This window comes from Leopardus geoffroyi, chromosome B1 (assembly GCF_018350155.1).
Source record: "Leopardus geoffroyi isolate Oge1 chromosome B1, O.geoffroyi_Oge1_pat1.0, whole genome shotgun sequence".
Lineage (NCBI taxonomy): Eukaryota > Metazoa > Chordata > Mammalia > Carnivora > Felidae > Leopardus > Leopardus geoffroyi.
Window position 1 is genome coordinate 126,181,882 of NC_059327.1, and position 15,648 is coordinate 126,197,529.

Here is a 15,648-nt window from a genome sequence, read left to right on the forward strand (position 1 = left end):
TCCATTAAAGATGCTGATCCATCAAAAAGGAACTCATTTAGCAACAACTCCTGAGTAAAACCACTGCCCTTCAGTGTGCGATGGCAGGCACAGAGCATACTTCCATTTCATCACACAGAATGTTGAAAAGGCATGTACACAAGGGTTGAGATTTAATAAATGGATATTTTTTACCTTTTTATCAAGGACATTTTTAAGTTAAATGTTCACTTTTCTTTTTTACTTCAAGGATGTGACAATGGAGAACACAATGGTAAAATGCCTGTTGCCACCGCCTTTGGTTGGTGCTAAGGTACCAGCCGTTTTCCCTACTATTGTCTTTTGAACCACTAAAGCAAATGTCAGCACAGCAAAAAAGACAAATAATGTCTTAGTATTATTATAAAACAGTTTTGAATGTGCAAATGTCCAATAGTTTCTTAGAGACCTCCCAAGGGTCCTTGGGGCATACTTTGAGGACCATTATTCTCCCTGCTCCTTCGCCTCATGTATCAAGAAGCCCATTGGGTCAAACAAACATCCTCCCACTCCCACCCCACCCCATGCCCTTCTGGATGATACTCCATGTAGTACAGAATCATTTTGTTCTTGGCAGGTCTCTTCTTTCACTCATATTGAGGGGGAAAATCATTGGGAAATACTAACATTTCAAAAAGGCATCAATATGAAACCAGGAGATCTGAATATTGATTAAACCTGGTAGTAAAAATCTACAATTCTAATCACTTACTTTCCAGGAATCCATTTTATATGAAAGATTGAGTTTAAAGAGGCATAAAATCCCTTTTAGAATTTCGATGTCATGATGATAAAATCAGATAATCAGATAAATGGTCCAGTATGATCTTACCCTTACCATAAAACAGAATTCAATCATCCCCACACCTATTCCAGAGCCAGGTTAATTAACTTTCACTCTATATAAACTGAAATATAAATTGAAGAGGAACGCCACTCAATTAACTAATTGAATATTAATAGGAGTTTAGCATAATATTAAACTTTACACAGACTTGTCAAGTTAATATAGGTGAGGTTTTTTTCATTGTTTCTTAAATCAGGGTAGTTGAACCCCTATTTTTATTAAGTTAATTATTATTAACAGGTTTGACTGTACATCTCTTGCATAGATTCTACAATTATAAGATAGTGCAGCTTCTGAATTTAGATTCCGATATAATATCTGCTAAATGTACAAATATTAATACTAATCACAGATTAGAATTAGAAGAGATTTTAGAGTTAATTTAGTAACAGAATAGCAAATACACTTCCATTCTTACTTGCTCTCTCAAGTATTGCAGAATGATTTACTCATTCACTGAAAAAATATTTATTTAGTACTCCCAACCTGTCAAGCACCATTCTAAGCTCCAGATATATAGCAATATATAAAACAGAGACCCCGGCCTAATTTATCACTCTAGTTTTTCTTCTCCTGGCACAGACACAGCCTCATAATCCTCAAAACACTGCATGAAGGAACCACTACTTATCAGACTTGCCACTCATATCCAGTTAAATATCTTCAGGCTTACAGTGTCTCACATGATGCCAGATGCTATAGGAGAGTCCAAAAGAGTAAAGGATAGTAGTTTCCATAAAAACAAACAAAAAAAAAACAACAACAACTATAATCTCATTAGGAAAGAGAATACATACATACATAAAGCAAATATATAAACAGCACAATAAAATGCTAGTTTTAGACAAATAACAGGTAAAACAGATGAGATAACTTCACACAATGTTTTTTGTAGTTCATCACTTCTTTACCCTCACTACTTTCTTTTCTCCTCATGTGTCAGCAGTACTGTTCCAGAAGTCTACATTTTTAAAAATTTTCTTCGTCTTTCAGAACACTGTTCGCTCCCATGTATATTATAGGGGAAACCAATCCGTAAATCCTAAGGAGCAGAGGAGTCTCCATACCTGTTTTCCCAGTCAGCCTCTTCCAGAACACAAATACTAGCCTGGGAGGCATCTCTGCATGGGGCGGCTGTCTTACTTGTGAAGCCTATTCACGTGGGTCCTTTAGTACCCTCCCCCCCCAACCCCCCCGGACCTGTAAGTCAGCCAAGGAAGCAAATATCCATATTTTCTCAAAGGAAAATCAGATAAAAATAATTTTATCCAAAATTAAATCAGTTGGAGGAAATACATGAGGAACTAGCCTTGCAGGGCTCAAACTAAAGAATTAACTATAAAAACACTACGACTTTTACATAATCAAATTGGAGAGATACAGAGTTTGGTGGAGAGATACTGTTTGGTGGGAAAAATAACTTTTGAAAGTCATAGATTTACTAAATCTGTTTCTCTATTTTGTACATCCTCTTAATTTACCTTAAAGACCACACAATGTTTTCCCAGTTAAAGAACTTGTTATTTAATGAAAATGTTGCATCATTTTTAAATCAAGACAAAGGCACTTAAAAACAACATAAATCTCCCCCTTAAAAAAACTAATTTCAACATTTTTGATATTATGATAAAGTTTAACCTTCCAGGAGGTCTTTTAAAAATGCTTTCTTACTTATTTCTGATGGGCTCCCCTTTGTTTTTGTGGGAGACAGACACCATTAACAAACCCAAACTGTGTTAATTTTTAAACTCTTTTCTCAGAAATTTGCTCCTTCTTCCAAGCACTATTATGCTATGGTGTCTTTGCGTAAATACTTATAATTTGGCGTGTGTTATAAAAGTTTATATTTAAGATATAGTAAATGAAGGACAGATGTTTAAGACATTGGGTCCACAATGAAGTTGTAAATACTGCCAGCACAGTAAATTCTGCGATTAAATTTAGTCTGTTTATGCAATAAGGGTATTTACACAGCTGGAAAAGCACCAAAAATAACTGTCCTGGGATAATATTAATTCAAAATCAATACTAATTAGAAGCAGCATAGGTACAGTCATATCAAAGTACCTAGAGGCTCTGTCAAATAGTTATTCTTAAGACTAGGAATGACTCAAATATATCAAGAATCCATTTCCTTTGAATTAATAATACTGTAAATTATTGAAATAATTCAGGTTATTCACTTGTGACCTTAGACAAATTACTGCCTCACTTTCTCCTTTTGTCTAAAATATACCTTTCCTCTGACAGACCTAATGTTCTAGATATATTTGTACATCCAGACACAGACTTCTTTAGTCAAATCCGTAAGTTCCTCAATTGTCTAACATATTCCTGGGAGTAATTATTAAATTTCTCATGAAGCCATGCATCTTAATTTGTTATGAGAATAACAAAATGGCAGGGTTTTTGTTTTTGTTTTCATTTTTAAATGGCTAGAAAACATTAAAGGTCTCCATCAGGGCCATTCAGAGTGGGGTAACTGCACCGAAAAATCTTTGACTAAAGAGTAATGTTCATTGTTCTACTTATTTATGAAATACTTTGATCAGTATCTTAACATCTTATGTAGTACATGAGGCAAAGAAGGCTAGTCATCACCCATTATCCAATCTTCCCTTCTTGTGGCAACAGAATCCTGGTTTCTCAGGGCAGCCATATATCCAGCTAAAAAACCATGATGTGGTCATCTGATTAAAAGCTAGTCGTGAAATGTAATCAGAGACGAGATACCGTGAATTGCTACTTACAAGAAGGTACCTGACTAGGAGATTTGTCCATATGATCTGTCCCTTTCTCCTGCTGCCTAGAAATTGGACGTGACAGCTAGAACAATACTAGCCACCAAAAACCATGACGTGTCTTTGAAGTCACAATGTAGGTTAGTGGGGCAGAAAACCAAAAAGAGACTAGAACCCTGATGTCTATGGAACTGCTATGCCCTCCCTGGATTGCCTACTTCTGCACTTCTTTATATGAAAAAAATACATACAATTCTCTTTTTCTGCCATTAATTCTAGTTTCTGTTACTTGCATCCAAATGTAATTCCTAAAAGATAGAAAGCATATATCCAGAATATGAGAAACTGAACATACATACTATGTCCTGATGCCTGATGAGGGTGACTCTAGCACTTGTATCACATAATATGTAATAAACCTAAAATGGCTTTGATCTATGTGGGCACCAAAGCTCATCTGGAATAAATCTTCCTTAAGCTATCACTGAACATTGAGTGGTTTTCTTACCATAAGACATTTAAGGTAAAGGTACACCATTGCTCTGAATTAAATGGTTCTAGAACTCTTGGTTGCCTAATTAGATTATCCCAATTTCCTGGAGATTAGAGCTGGTCTAAGAAGGAGTCAAAAGACTATTCACATGACCAAGCAGTTTCTGTGGAGCTGAGACCCCCGAGCCCATTCTCTTTGAAATTCAAGATATTGGATTTGTTTTACATAAACTGGGATGATTCTGAGAGCAAAGGACACCAAGACACTAAAAAGAAAGGGGAAAATCATCAAAATCAGGTCCTAGCTGATGGAGTTAGTTGTTAAACAGAACTGGTTTCAATATATTGGATACTGAGGATGGAACAGAATGGGTACCACTTCAGGGCAAGCAAGGACCTACTCCAGCAGGAGCAGAAAAAACACCAATGAACAAACATCCACTGGAATGTATGTCAACAGTTTTCAGTAGTGATGGATCCGGAGAGACAGCTACAAAGCAGTAGCTCTAAGAAAGTTGAGGAGTTTAAAAAAAAAAAAAAAAAGGAAAAAGGGACGCCTGGGTGGTTCAGTCGGTTAAGCATCTGACTTGGGCTCAGGTGATGATCTTACGGTTCGGGGGTTCAAGCCCACGCTGAATTCTCTGTGCTAACAGCTCAGAGCCTGGAGCCTGCTTCAGATTCTGTGTCTCCCTCTCTCTCTGCACTCCCCAGCTCATGCTATGTCTCTCTCAAAAATAAATAAATGTTAAGGACGCCTGGGTGGCGCAGTCGGTTAAGCGTCCGACTTCAGCCAGGTCACGATCTCACGGTCCGTGAGTTCGAGCCCCGCGTCGGGCTCTGGGCTGATGGCTCAGAGCCTGGAGCCTGTTTCCGATTCTGTGTCTCCCTCTCTCTCTGCCCCTCCCCCGTTCATGCTCTGTCTCTCTCTGTCCCAAAAATAAATAAACGTTGAAAAAAAATTTTTTTAAATAAATAAATAAATAAATAAATGTTAAAAAAAATTTTTTTTTAAAGAAAAAAGAAAGTTGAGGAGAATTTCTTGGTCTGACATGACTACACTTATGCATGGAGATGTAACATACCCATCCTTCCTCTAAAGCGGTCTTCCTACATTTTCTATTTTGATAAACTGTTCCAGTATCCATCCATTTGGCCAGGTAAGCCAACATGAAAATAGCTATCACCATTCCTTCTCTCTGCCCCTCAAACCTGTTTGATTTACATTTTTTAAGTCTTAAAAAGTTGCCCCCATTTCCCAGCCCTGTGCCTCTGTCTTAAGTTCATTCGGTCTCAATCCTCATTAGATCTCCGTCAGCTATAGTACACCTGCCCTGTGCCTAGGCTGCTCAGCTCTAGTTCACCCATTCTCCATATTGACAGAGGGACTCCTCATAAGTGAAAAATCCCACTTGAAAAATGAGGAAATTGAAGACCCAGAAGGTTAACAAATTTGTTACAGTTCATACAGTTCCTTGGAGGTGAAGACAGGCTCAGAGCTCAGGCTCTCTAACTTCAGAGCCCATCGTTATCAAACTACTAAACCTCCCTCATTAAATTATCTAAGTACAGAACAGGATTCTCCTGGAAACTGATGCTTGAACCGGCCACATACTCTATGAATGCTTCTTAAGTATCATATTTTTTTCAATTCCATGAAGCCAACTTCAATCTACTATACACTCTCCTTTGGGAAGAAGAAACTCTACCTCATTAAACATACGTATATGCTTTATAAGATAAACAGTAATATGTGAAAGAAAATTCACCTTAAAATGAAAGACAATGCAGTTGTCAACAATAGCAACTAAAACTACAAGTAAAACAATGTGTTCTTGTACAAAAGCTGGACTGTTTGGGAATATTCAAGTAATTAGGTCACAGAGGAAAAATCTGACACATAACTAAATACATACTTCACTAAAACAGCAGTCTAGACAGCTTTCAATCAAATAGTAGGCTAGCTGACAAACGATTTTTTTAAAAACCCATACTAACTTAATGAAGACGAGCAAAATGAGCTTGGTTCCACTGTGATATGAAGGTTTGTTGCAAATTCAAGTTTTATTGGGTAGGTAGCAATTGTTCCAGCAAGAGTTTGGGAAAAGATAATTTATTCTTTGTTAATTTATATTCATACACATATGTAATATTAATGCATTACATCTATTGGAATCTTAAAATGCATATATATCATTGTAATGCATGTATGTATTTTTAATATAGTAGAATTTCTCCTTCTCCTTCTTCTCCAAAAAGCTAATAATACACTGACGTTGGCTTCAGGGAACTGAGAAAATATGACATCTCAGAAGCCATTTGTGGAGTATGCAGCAGCATAATGGAGTATAATAGAAAGGGAAAAGCACGTGACCCACATTTTTTTCTCTTCTTCCTACTTTTGTCTTCTATTACATTTTTTTCACAAAATAAAAAAATAGAGTTATTTTTAAAAAACTAAGTGCCCCATCAACACCTTTTTTGAGGAGCACATTGATTTCTCCATACTATCCCAAAGTCAAAATTTTACTTTCTCGGGTTTTTATGATTAAATATTTCAGTAATGCCAAAAGGACAGAGAACATGTAATGAGCACCACATAGATATCATCAAGATTAAGGAAGCAAACATTATTGATACAACTCCCATGCATCCAATCCCAACAGAATTGCCCTGCTCCTACTTTTACAGATGATCACTACCCCGAATGTGCTATTTATCACTGTCAGGTATACTTTAATGTGTGTGTGTATTTGTGTGTGTGTGTGTATGTGTGTGTGTGTGTGTGTGTGTGTGTGTGTGTGTCCCCACAAGCCATATATACCATTTTATAGAATTTTTACACATTTTCTATAAATATTGTATATTCGTGTGTCCGTCACTAACTTGTGTTCAATGTTTTAACGATTAACCCATGTTGATAAACCCAGCTCGAGTTCATTTAATAAACTCATTTCACTGCATAACTATTCAGTTATTTATGTATATAGTTATTTATTCTACTGTGGATAAACATCCAGGTGATTTCTTTTTTTTTCTATTACAATGTGACAATAAAGATTCATCTTTCTTCTCATAGAATCCTGAACAGTCTCATCATTCCCCAAATCAATCTACAAAACAATCCACACTCAAAAAATAAAACTACTTATTATCCAGAAGCATATCCAACTTACAATTCAGGGGGAGAAATTATGGAAATATTGCACTTAATCACAATATTTCATGAAAGCCTAACACTCTTCTTGATGACAAAGTAATTCAACGTTAACTAAAGAGAGTTTACTGGTCAGGGAAAGACTACAGCCTCAGCCTCTGAGGATTCCAGTTTAGCAGACAAGATATCCAATTTCTACAGGATGGATTCTCAGGTATATAGTACTATCAAACTCAGTAGAGTATCATCAAATTAAACATTTCTCAGGGCGCCTGGGTGGCTCAGTCAGTTAAGCATCTGACTTCGGCTCAGGTCATGATCTCGCGGCCCGTGAGTTCAAGCCCCGGGTCCGGCTCTGTGCTGACAGCTCAGAGCCTGGAGCCTGTTTCAGATTCTGTGTCTTCCTCTCTCTCTGACCCTCCCCCGTTCATGCTCTGTCTCTCTCTGTCTCAAAAATAAATAAACATTAACAAAATTTTTTTAAAAATTGAACATTTCTCATTAAAATAAATTACACCACAAAGCCATTATTTTCAACCAATTATATTTTCACAAAAAAATACATAATTATGTCAGTGATATATTCAGAATAAGAAGCTGTTTCTGAAATCACATTTTAAAGAAGGTAGTGAAATTAATCTGTGTTATGAAACATTCTATCTAATTTAGTGATAAGAGCACAGGCTTTCAAATCAGGTGGCCCTATTTTGTGGCAGAACTCTACTTGTTACCATCTATGTGTATTTTGGTTATTTATGCAATCTGAGCCTCAGTTTCATCACCCATACAATAGAGATGCAAAACCTACCTCATAGATTTTAATGAAATTTAAATTCAATAATGTATACATTGTACTTACCCTTACTGAGGCTTTCTGCAGTTACTGTTGCTATTTAATACGATCCAGGCTGGGTTCAGTTTAGATGCTGACACATGTGGGTACACATAGGTTAGGGCCACCGATTCTCTCCAGCTATACAGTACACCAGCAGACTTTCCTGGGGCCTGAGGAACCACCTCAGAAATAGTACAAACCCAATCCACAGAAAGAGTCCTGTTATGTGTAAGTGTATCTGAATGCCTGAGAATCTACAGTTGTATGATATCTGTGTATGAGAAAGAGAAGGGGAGATGGGAAGAAGGAAAGATGCGAATAATTGATTGGTTGATCTCAGGGCTGAAGCTAAAACAGAACTGCAGAATTTTTAAAAGCAAATTTTCAGGACCTTTAAGAGAGAATGGATTGGTAGGGAAAGAATGAGGTGGCAAGTTAGACTTGGCAAGAAGACCAGAGATTCAGAGGAGAACTGGTTATAACTGGATGCACGGGAATGCAACCCCTAGTAATCCATGGGCACGCCACTAGCATAGAGGGAAAACCGGAAAACATGATTCCTTAAGACCTGTAATACCTTAGGGCCCAAGCAGACATGCTGTATGTCCTCAGAACAAGAGCAATTAACAATTAACAGCAGGAAGGCAATTATCCCTCTTCTCAATTTGCAGAAAAGTGTAGTACACTGTCAGGGACCCAGCAGTAATGAGGACTGGTGGGTCTAGAACAAGCAGACAATCAGTCTGGAGAGGAGGAAATACCAGAGGTTAGGGACAGATCACCTTTATGAATGAACAAAAATATCTGGAGCATAGTGATAAACAGCAATGATTGGGAGTAACACCGTCCAACTGACAGGGCCTATGTCAGCTGGGAGTGGGAAGATGCTAAAGATAATGGTGGTCCTAGAGAATGGCAGCCTGGATTCAGAAAAGGCAGCCATGGAGAAAGCCAGAGTGTTGGCTCACAGAGGCAGCCTGTTCTGTGTGTAAACAAATGTGGGAACCCCTGTGGAATTCCAGTAATACTATGGGAAGAAAGAAACCTGAGAGGGGGATTCAAAGTCCTGTCACTGATATGTCTCCTCAGGCAAGGGAGACAAAAGCAAAAATAAACTATGGGGACTACACCAAAATAAAAACCTTTTTCACAGTGAAGGAAACCATCAACAAAACAAAAAGGCAACCTACTGAATGGGAGAAGATATTTGCAAAAAATATACCTAAAAATGGGCTAATAGCCACAACACGTAAGAACTTGTACAACTCAACACATATATACATACATACATACATACATACATACATACATACCCCAAACAATCTGACTAAAAACTGGGCAGAGGACCTGAACAGACATTTTTCTAAAGAAGACATACATATAGCCAAAAGACACATGAAAAGATATTCAACATCACCAAACATCAGGGAAATGCAAATCAAAACCAGGAGCTATCACCTCACATCTGTCAGAATGGCTAGAATCAAAAAGACAAGAAATAGCAAGTGTTGGCAAGGATGTGAAGAAAAAAGAACCTTCGTGCACTGTCGGTGGGAATGTAAATTGGTACAGCCACTATGAAAACCGTATGGAGGTTCCTCAAAAAATTAAAAACCACACTACCTACCATACAATAAAATATACAGAAATGACACTACTGGGTGTTTACTCAAACAAAATGAAAATACTAATTCAAAAATATATATATGCACTCCTATGCTTATTGCAATAGCATTATTTACAATAACCAAGATATGAAAGCAACACGTGTCCAGAGATAGATGAACAGATAAAGAAGAGGTGATATATATATATATATATATACACATATATATATATATGTATACATACACACACACACACATATATATATATGTATACATACACACACACACACACACACACACACACACACACACACACACAATGGAACATTATTCAGCCATAAAAAAGAAAGAGAACTTGCCATTTGCAACAATACAAATGGACCTAGAAGGTATTATTTAAATGTAATAAGAGAAAGACAAATACCATATGACTTCACTTATATGTGGAATCTGAAAAACAGAACAAATAGCAGAAACAGAACCATAAACACAGAGAACTGACAGTTTCCAGAGGGGAGGGGAGCTGGGGATGGGCAAATTGGTGAAGGGGAGTGGGAAATACAGGCTTCCACTCATAGAATGAGTAAATCACAGGGATAGAAGGTACAGCGTATGCAATGAAAAATAATAATATACATAATTGTTAATAATGATACTTTCAATATTTTTAATGATCATCCACTTATCCACTTATATATCACCCAAGCTCTCTGGGCTCCTTCTTGAACCCAACTCCTTCCCTCCAACTAGAAACACTCAACATTCTCAATTTTGTTTTAATCTTCCTCCTTGGTATTCATTCTCTCTCTCTCTCCCTCTCCCCCTCTTTCTCTCCCTCACACGTGCTCACTCTCACTCTTGCTCTTTCAAAGTAAATAAACTTAAAAAAAATCTTTCCCCTTGGTTTTCCTATAGCTTGATCACATAAATAAGGATTCCACAAAAATACATTAGTTTTGCCTCTGATCATTGAAATCATGCTCTTTGCAATTTGTGACTTGCTTTTTTTTTTTTTCATTCAACATTATGATTTGGGGATTCAGGCAGGTAGGGTGAGATGCACTCATTTTCATTATTACAGTAACTCTACTATATACAAATAATGCCTAAATTATCCAGTCTGCTCTCTGTTGGGTTGTTTCCAGATTTGTTTCTATGTTTTTGCTATTATGCTATTTGTTTGTTTTCTCTACAAGGCTACAGTACGAAGTCTTGTACCTATTTCCCGAGGCATACAAGCAAGACTTTGTCTAGGGCATACTTGTAGGTGCTGAGCAAAAGAGTGTACTTGGTTCAATTCCAACGTCCCAATTTACTGTACCAACTCATATTCCCATTACAATGTATGAGCATTCCTGTTGCTTCATATCCACACTGTTTAGGATATTTCAGACTTCTATATTTTTAACAACACGGTGGCCACAAAATATTACACTAGCTTTAACTTATATTTCCCTAATTATTAAGGAGGCTCAGAAAATTTTCATGTTTATTTGGATTTTAACTCCTGTTCATGTTTATACTGGCTGATTTTACTTCTCTTATTGATTCGCAGGATCTTTAATATATTCTATGCACTAAACCAATTTTCAGCCTTTCTTACTCTTTTACAGTGTCCTTTGATTAACACGTCTTCTTTTGAGTTTAATGCTATTGAATTTATTAATCTTCTCTACGGTTTGCTCTGTTTATACCAAGTCAAAGAAATTCCCGTCTTACTGTAAGATAAAAAACATATCCATTTCCAAATATTTTAAAGTATTGTTTTTCACAGTTGAGTCTTTCTTCCACACAGAATTTGTTTCTGTTTATGAAATGAGGGGAGTAGGGATCAATTTTAATTTTCCATATGGACAGCTTATCGCAGATTATGTTGGCAGCTAGGATTCATGGCTCACTGAGACTCAAAGGAAGAGAGGATCGATGGCTGGTGGTGTGTGTCATGTATGGAGGCATTAAGAAGCTGAAGCCTACAGTCTATCATTACAGATGATGCGAGATGGAAGAAACAGAGAGAGTTCAGGGAAAATGAAACCGATTTGATCAATTCACTCCACTCAAATTTTTATGACTTTCTCATAGTTTACATAACTCTCCATAGTCATGCTGTCATCACTTTACCCCATACGGTGTGAGACAACATTCAGTAGTTTATTTAAACTGGTCTGTGTTCCTTATAAACGCTTTATTGACATACCAACACAGCTTATGAAAACCTTTAGGAAAATATTACTATTACACTCTATACTGATTGAGAACTTTTTTGTGTGATAATTCAGTGGTTCTCAACTAGATTCCCATGTAACACCACAAGCTCACTACAGGTGCTCTGCCACTAAAATCATATTAAATTCTTTTCTCAATCTCGGCAACAACTAAATTAACTTCATAACATTTTCTCAGTATTAACACTCTCATAATTTTTTTTTCCCTTAAATGACCTGCACCTGCTCCTCATCGATGTCTGGGATGGGTTATCACATAATGTTATGTTTATTTCTTCACATTTTCATATGCTATAAGCTAATCAAGTTTAATAACTACTCTGATAAGGTCAAAATACTTGCCTTTTCAGTCTGGGTCTTCAACTCACCCTCACATATTATTAATGTCTCCATTCATAAAATGCATATACTTGCTTCAAAGCATCTGAGGGAGCAAATGTCAAAAGAAAGACTGGGTGTGGAAATGTTTTTAATATGTAAGACATTTTACAAACATGAATTAAAATTTATTATAACCTTAAATTATATCTTACAAATATGGGGCTAAGAGAGTCACGGAAAAAATCAACGGATAATTCCCAAAGGTCAGTTTGATCCACAGTTTTTATTTCTTCCATTTCTTCTTTACAAAAAAAACAAAAACAAAAACAAAAACAAAAACAAACAAAAAAACCAGAATCCTTAACTTGACTAAAAATAAAATGTATTTGTTTAAGTGCCATTTCCTGCCTCACATAGTTTCTAAGAAAGCTCCTGAGAAGCAAGCAGGCAAGACAAAGGTAAGAAGTTACTCTACAAGTAACTCATCTCCAAACAATACGAAAATATCTATTTTTTTAAGAGTGTGATCTAAAACTTCATGCCATCCCAATGTGATTTATAACTAATGAGAAAGTCTGTTAGAGTCAAACTGAAATCAAAGAGTGTATAGATTACAGCTGAAGATGTAACCAGCCTCAAAAACATTTTGGAGCGCGACATGGATTTATTTATTTACTTATTTTCCTAAGTATTTGTTTTGTTGTTTGGTTGTCTCTTTGCAGAAAGAAACTTTGATAGAATTACAAAAGTAAGAGACGTGAAGGAAATGAGAGTAATATATTAAAATTAAGATTTAATCTTTTGGTTTGTAAATATCAACAGAGCCTTGCCTGGTCTGGACTGCTGTCACATTGGGGAACAGCTTGCACTGCTGTGCTACTTCTCCAACTTCTAGAAAACTGTAGGAGTATAAAACTGAAGTTACCTATTTTGACAGACAGAGAATGAGAGCATGCGCACAGAGGAGGGGCAGAGAGAGAGGAAGAGCGAGAATCCCAAGCTAACTCCATGCTCAGTGCAGAGCCTGATGGTGGGACTCCATCCCACAAACTGTGAGATCATGACCTGAGCTGAAATCAAGAATCAGACGCTTAATTGACGAAGTCACCTAGGCGCCCCAGAAATTAACTATTTTAAAAGAAAGTCATACACTATATCATAAGATGTTCAGAGTCAGAAAGAGCTGGGTTCCAGTCACACATCTCCTACTTTCCAAGCTGTGTAATCTTAGGCATGCTTATTTAACTTCTCTGAATTTCCATTTCCTCATCGTTAAAACAAGGATAATAAAAACCATCTCACAGAGTTATGGTTAAATAAGATTTAATAACAAGGTTAAATAAGACTGTTATCATACGTACAAATATCCAACGTACAATATTGACCAAGTTACAATTAGTTATAAAATGAGAGAATAGGGGCGCCTGGGTGGCGCAGTCGGTTAAGCGTCCGACTTCAGCCAGGTTACGATCTCGCAGTCCGTGAGTTCGAGCCCCGCATCGGGCTCTGGGCTGATGGCTCAGAGCCTGGAGCCTGTTTCCGATTCTGTGTCTCCCTCTCTCTCTGCCCCTCCCCCGTTCATGCTCTGTCTCTCTCTGTCCCAAAAATAAATAAACGTTGAAAAAAAAATTAAAAAAAAAATAAATAAAATGAGAGAATAAATGACTTTACAGAAATTGTGAAACATACTGACTGCACTTTGACATTTTATGATGGAAGTTTCTCTTACTTCCCAGCATTTAATATTGCTGTTAAGACTAGAAAATATTTCCTTGAAATTGCACCAAAAAAGGAGTTTTCTGACATAATTGAGTGACAGATGAAAGACCACAGATGAAGAAACTGTTGAAGTTTAAAGAAAAACCAGTAACATCTTGGTATAGATAGATGGCTAACTGGCTGAGATGCAACAGACACTTATGAACAAGATAAAAAATAACGAGGAAACAAAGGAAGAGGAGAGGGGAGAAAAAAGAGTGGGAAAATGGTAACAAGGGGTGAGGGTGGAGGGTTGGGTGGAGGGACAAGGAGGGAAGCAGAGAGGAGACCGATTGCATGATTGACTCCTGGCTGTATGATGATTCTGTGCTGGCCACCAGGTCATCCCAGGTCAGCCTGTTTGAACTGCCCCCCATGTAGAAATGAGCAACCTTTCAGTAAGTATGGGATAGAGGCACAAAGGACGATTGGCCATCTGTGTGTTCCACATGCCTTATAGGGTTTGTAGACAAATGTTTGATGGTATATTCTATGTCTCTAAAAGCATTAATTAATGCCACTGATAATATATAGTTAATAAACAGAAACATATACCATATGTTAACATATAAACATATTTGGTTATTAAAATCTAACCAAAATTTTAAAAATTGATTTTCAACCTCTGGACAGATCATATGCACTTTGGACTATTAAGAAATTGAAATCATATTAGTATAAATATCAAATTTATTTTATACTAGAGGGACCATATAGTATAAGGACAGCTTCAAAATGATCACAAAACCAGCTCCCTTACTTAAGAATACACGGTTTCAGCAGACTTATTTTAAGCTCACATTGTGCTTTGGAAGCCGTACTAGTCTGCTTTAGACTACAACAGTACAAAAAAAAAATCATTCTAAATAATTGTCTATTTCCACCAATAATAATTTTAAAAGATTACATGTAGAGTATTAATGAGTAACTCAAAAGGCTATATGCATTGTATGTTGGCTAGTTTAAAACAAATAAAAAAAATTGACACATTCAAAGAACCGTAGATCATTTCAGTAGAACAGTGTGTCCTAGGTCATCATGCTTTCCTTCTCTATTATTGTTGAGTTCGATTTACAACAAGCCTCTGACAATAAACACAGAAATAAATTTCAAGGTTAGTAAGCTAAACTACCACTGTGAATGATGACAAATTTACTGGTGAAGTTGAAACTGGCATAGAGAGTAATGAAATGTAAAAGAGAGACTCCTAGTGAAGTCAATTTTACATACAAAAAGAGCAAATATTTATCTGGGCAATTAAAGTATGAAATTATAGATGGAATTATGTTCCAACTATACAATGTGCAGTTCTAACCATCTTTATAGTAAAAGCAGAAAAATTATTGAAAAAAGGAGGGATAATATGAATGACCTATTTAAATTTTTTAACACTATGCATTAATACAAATACTAACTCATGCATAATTTTCCAAGTAATAATACAATTAATTTACTTTCAACTGTTCCCAGACAGGGCTATAAACAGAATCCCAATGAAGTTTAGTGTATATCTGACCACAGACATACCAATGTATCAACAAAAGGACAGAGTAATCCAAGGCAAAAAAAAAAAAAAATCCTATATCATTGTTAGGCAAAATTGTTTGCCTTGGGTTAAAGAGGAAAACAAAACAAATTACTTCATGGTTG

The 15,648-nt window shown here is 36.5% G+C and overlaps 1 protein-coding gene across 2 annotated transcripts in view; it reads right to left on the reverse strand.

Annotated features, from left to right (window-relative positions):
- The window catches only part of BMPR1B (bone morphogenetic protein receptor type 1B), a 144,603-nt gene extending 135,839 nt beyond the window's left edge, over nt 1–8,764 (reverse strand). The window contains exon 1 of one of the 2 annotated variants that reach the window (XM_045472458.1): nt 8,112–8,764. The gene's annotated coding sequence lies outside the window, so the exon portion shown is untranslated. The remainder of the gene's footprint in view (nt 1–8,111) is intronic. The other variant, XM_045472413.1, reaches the window with a different exon arrangement.
- Nucleotides 8,765–15,648: the final 6,884 nt, after the last annotated feature.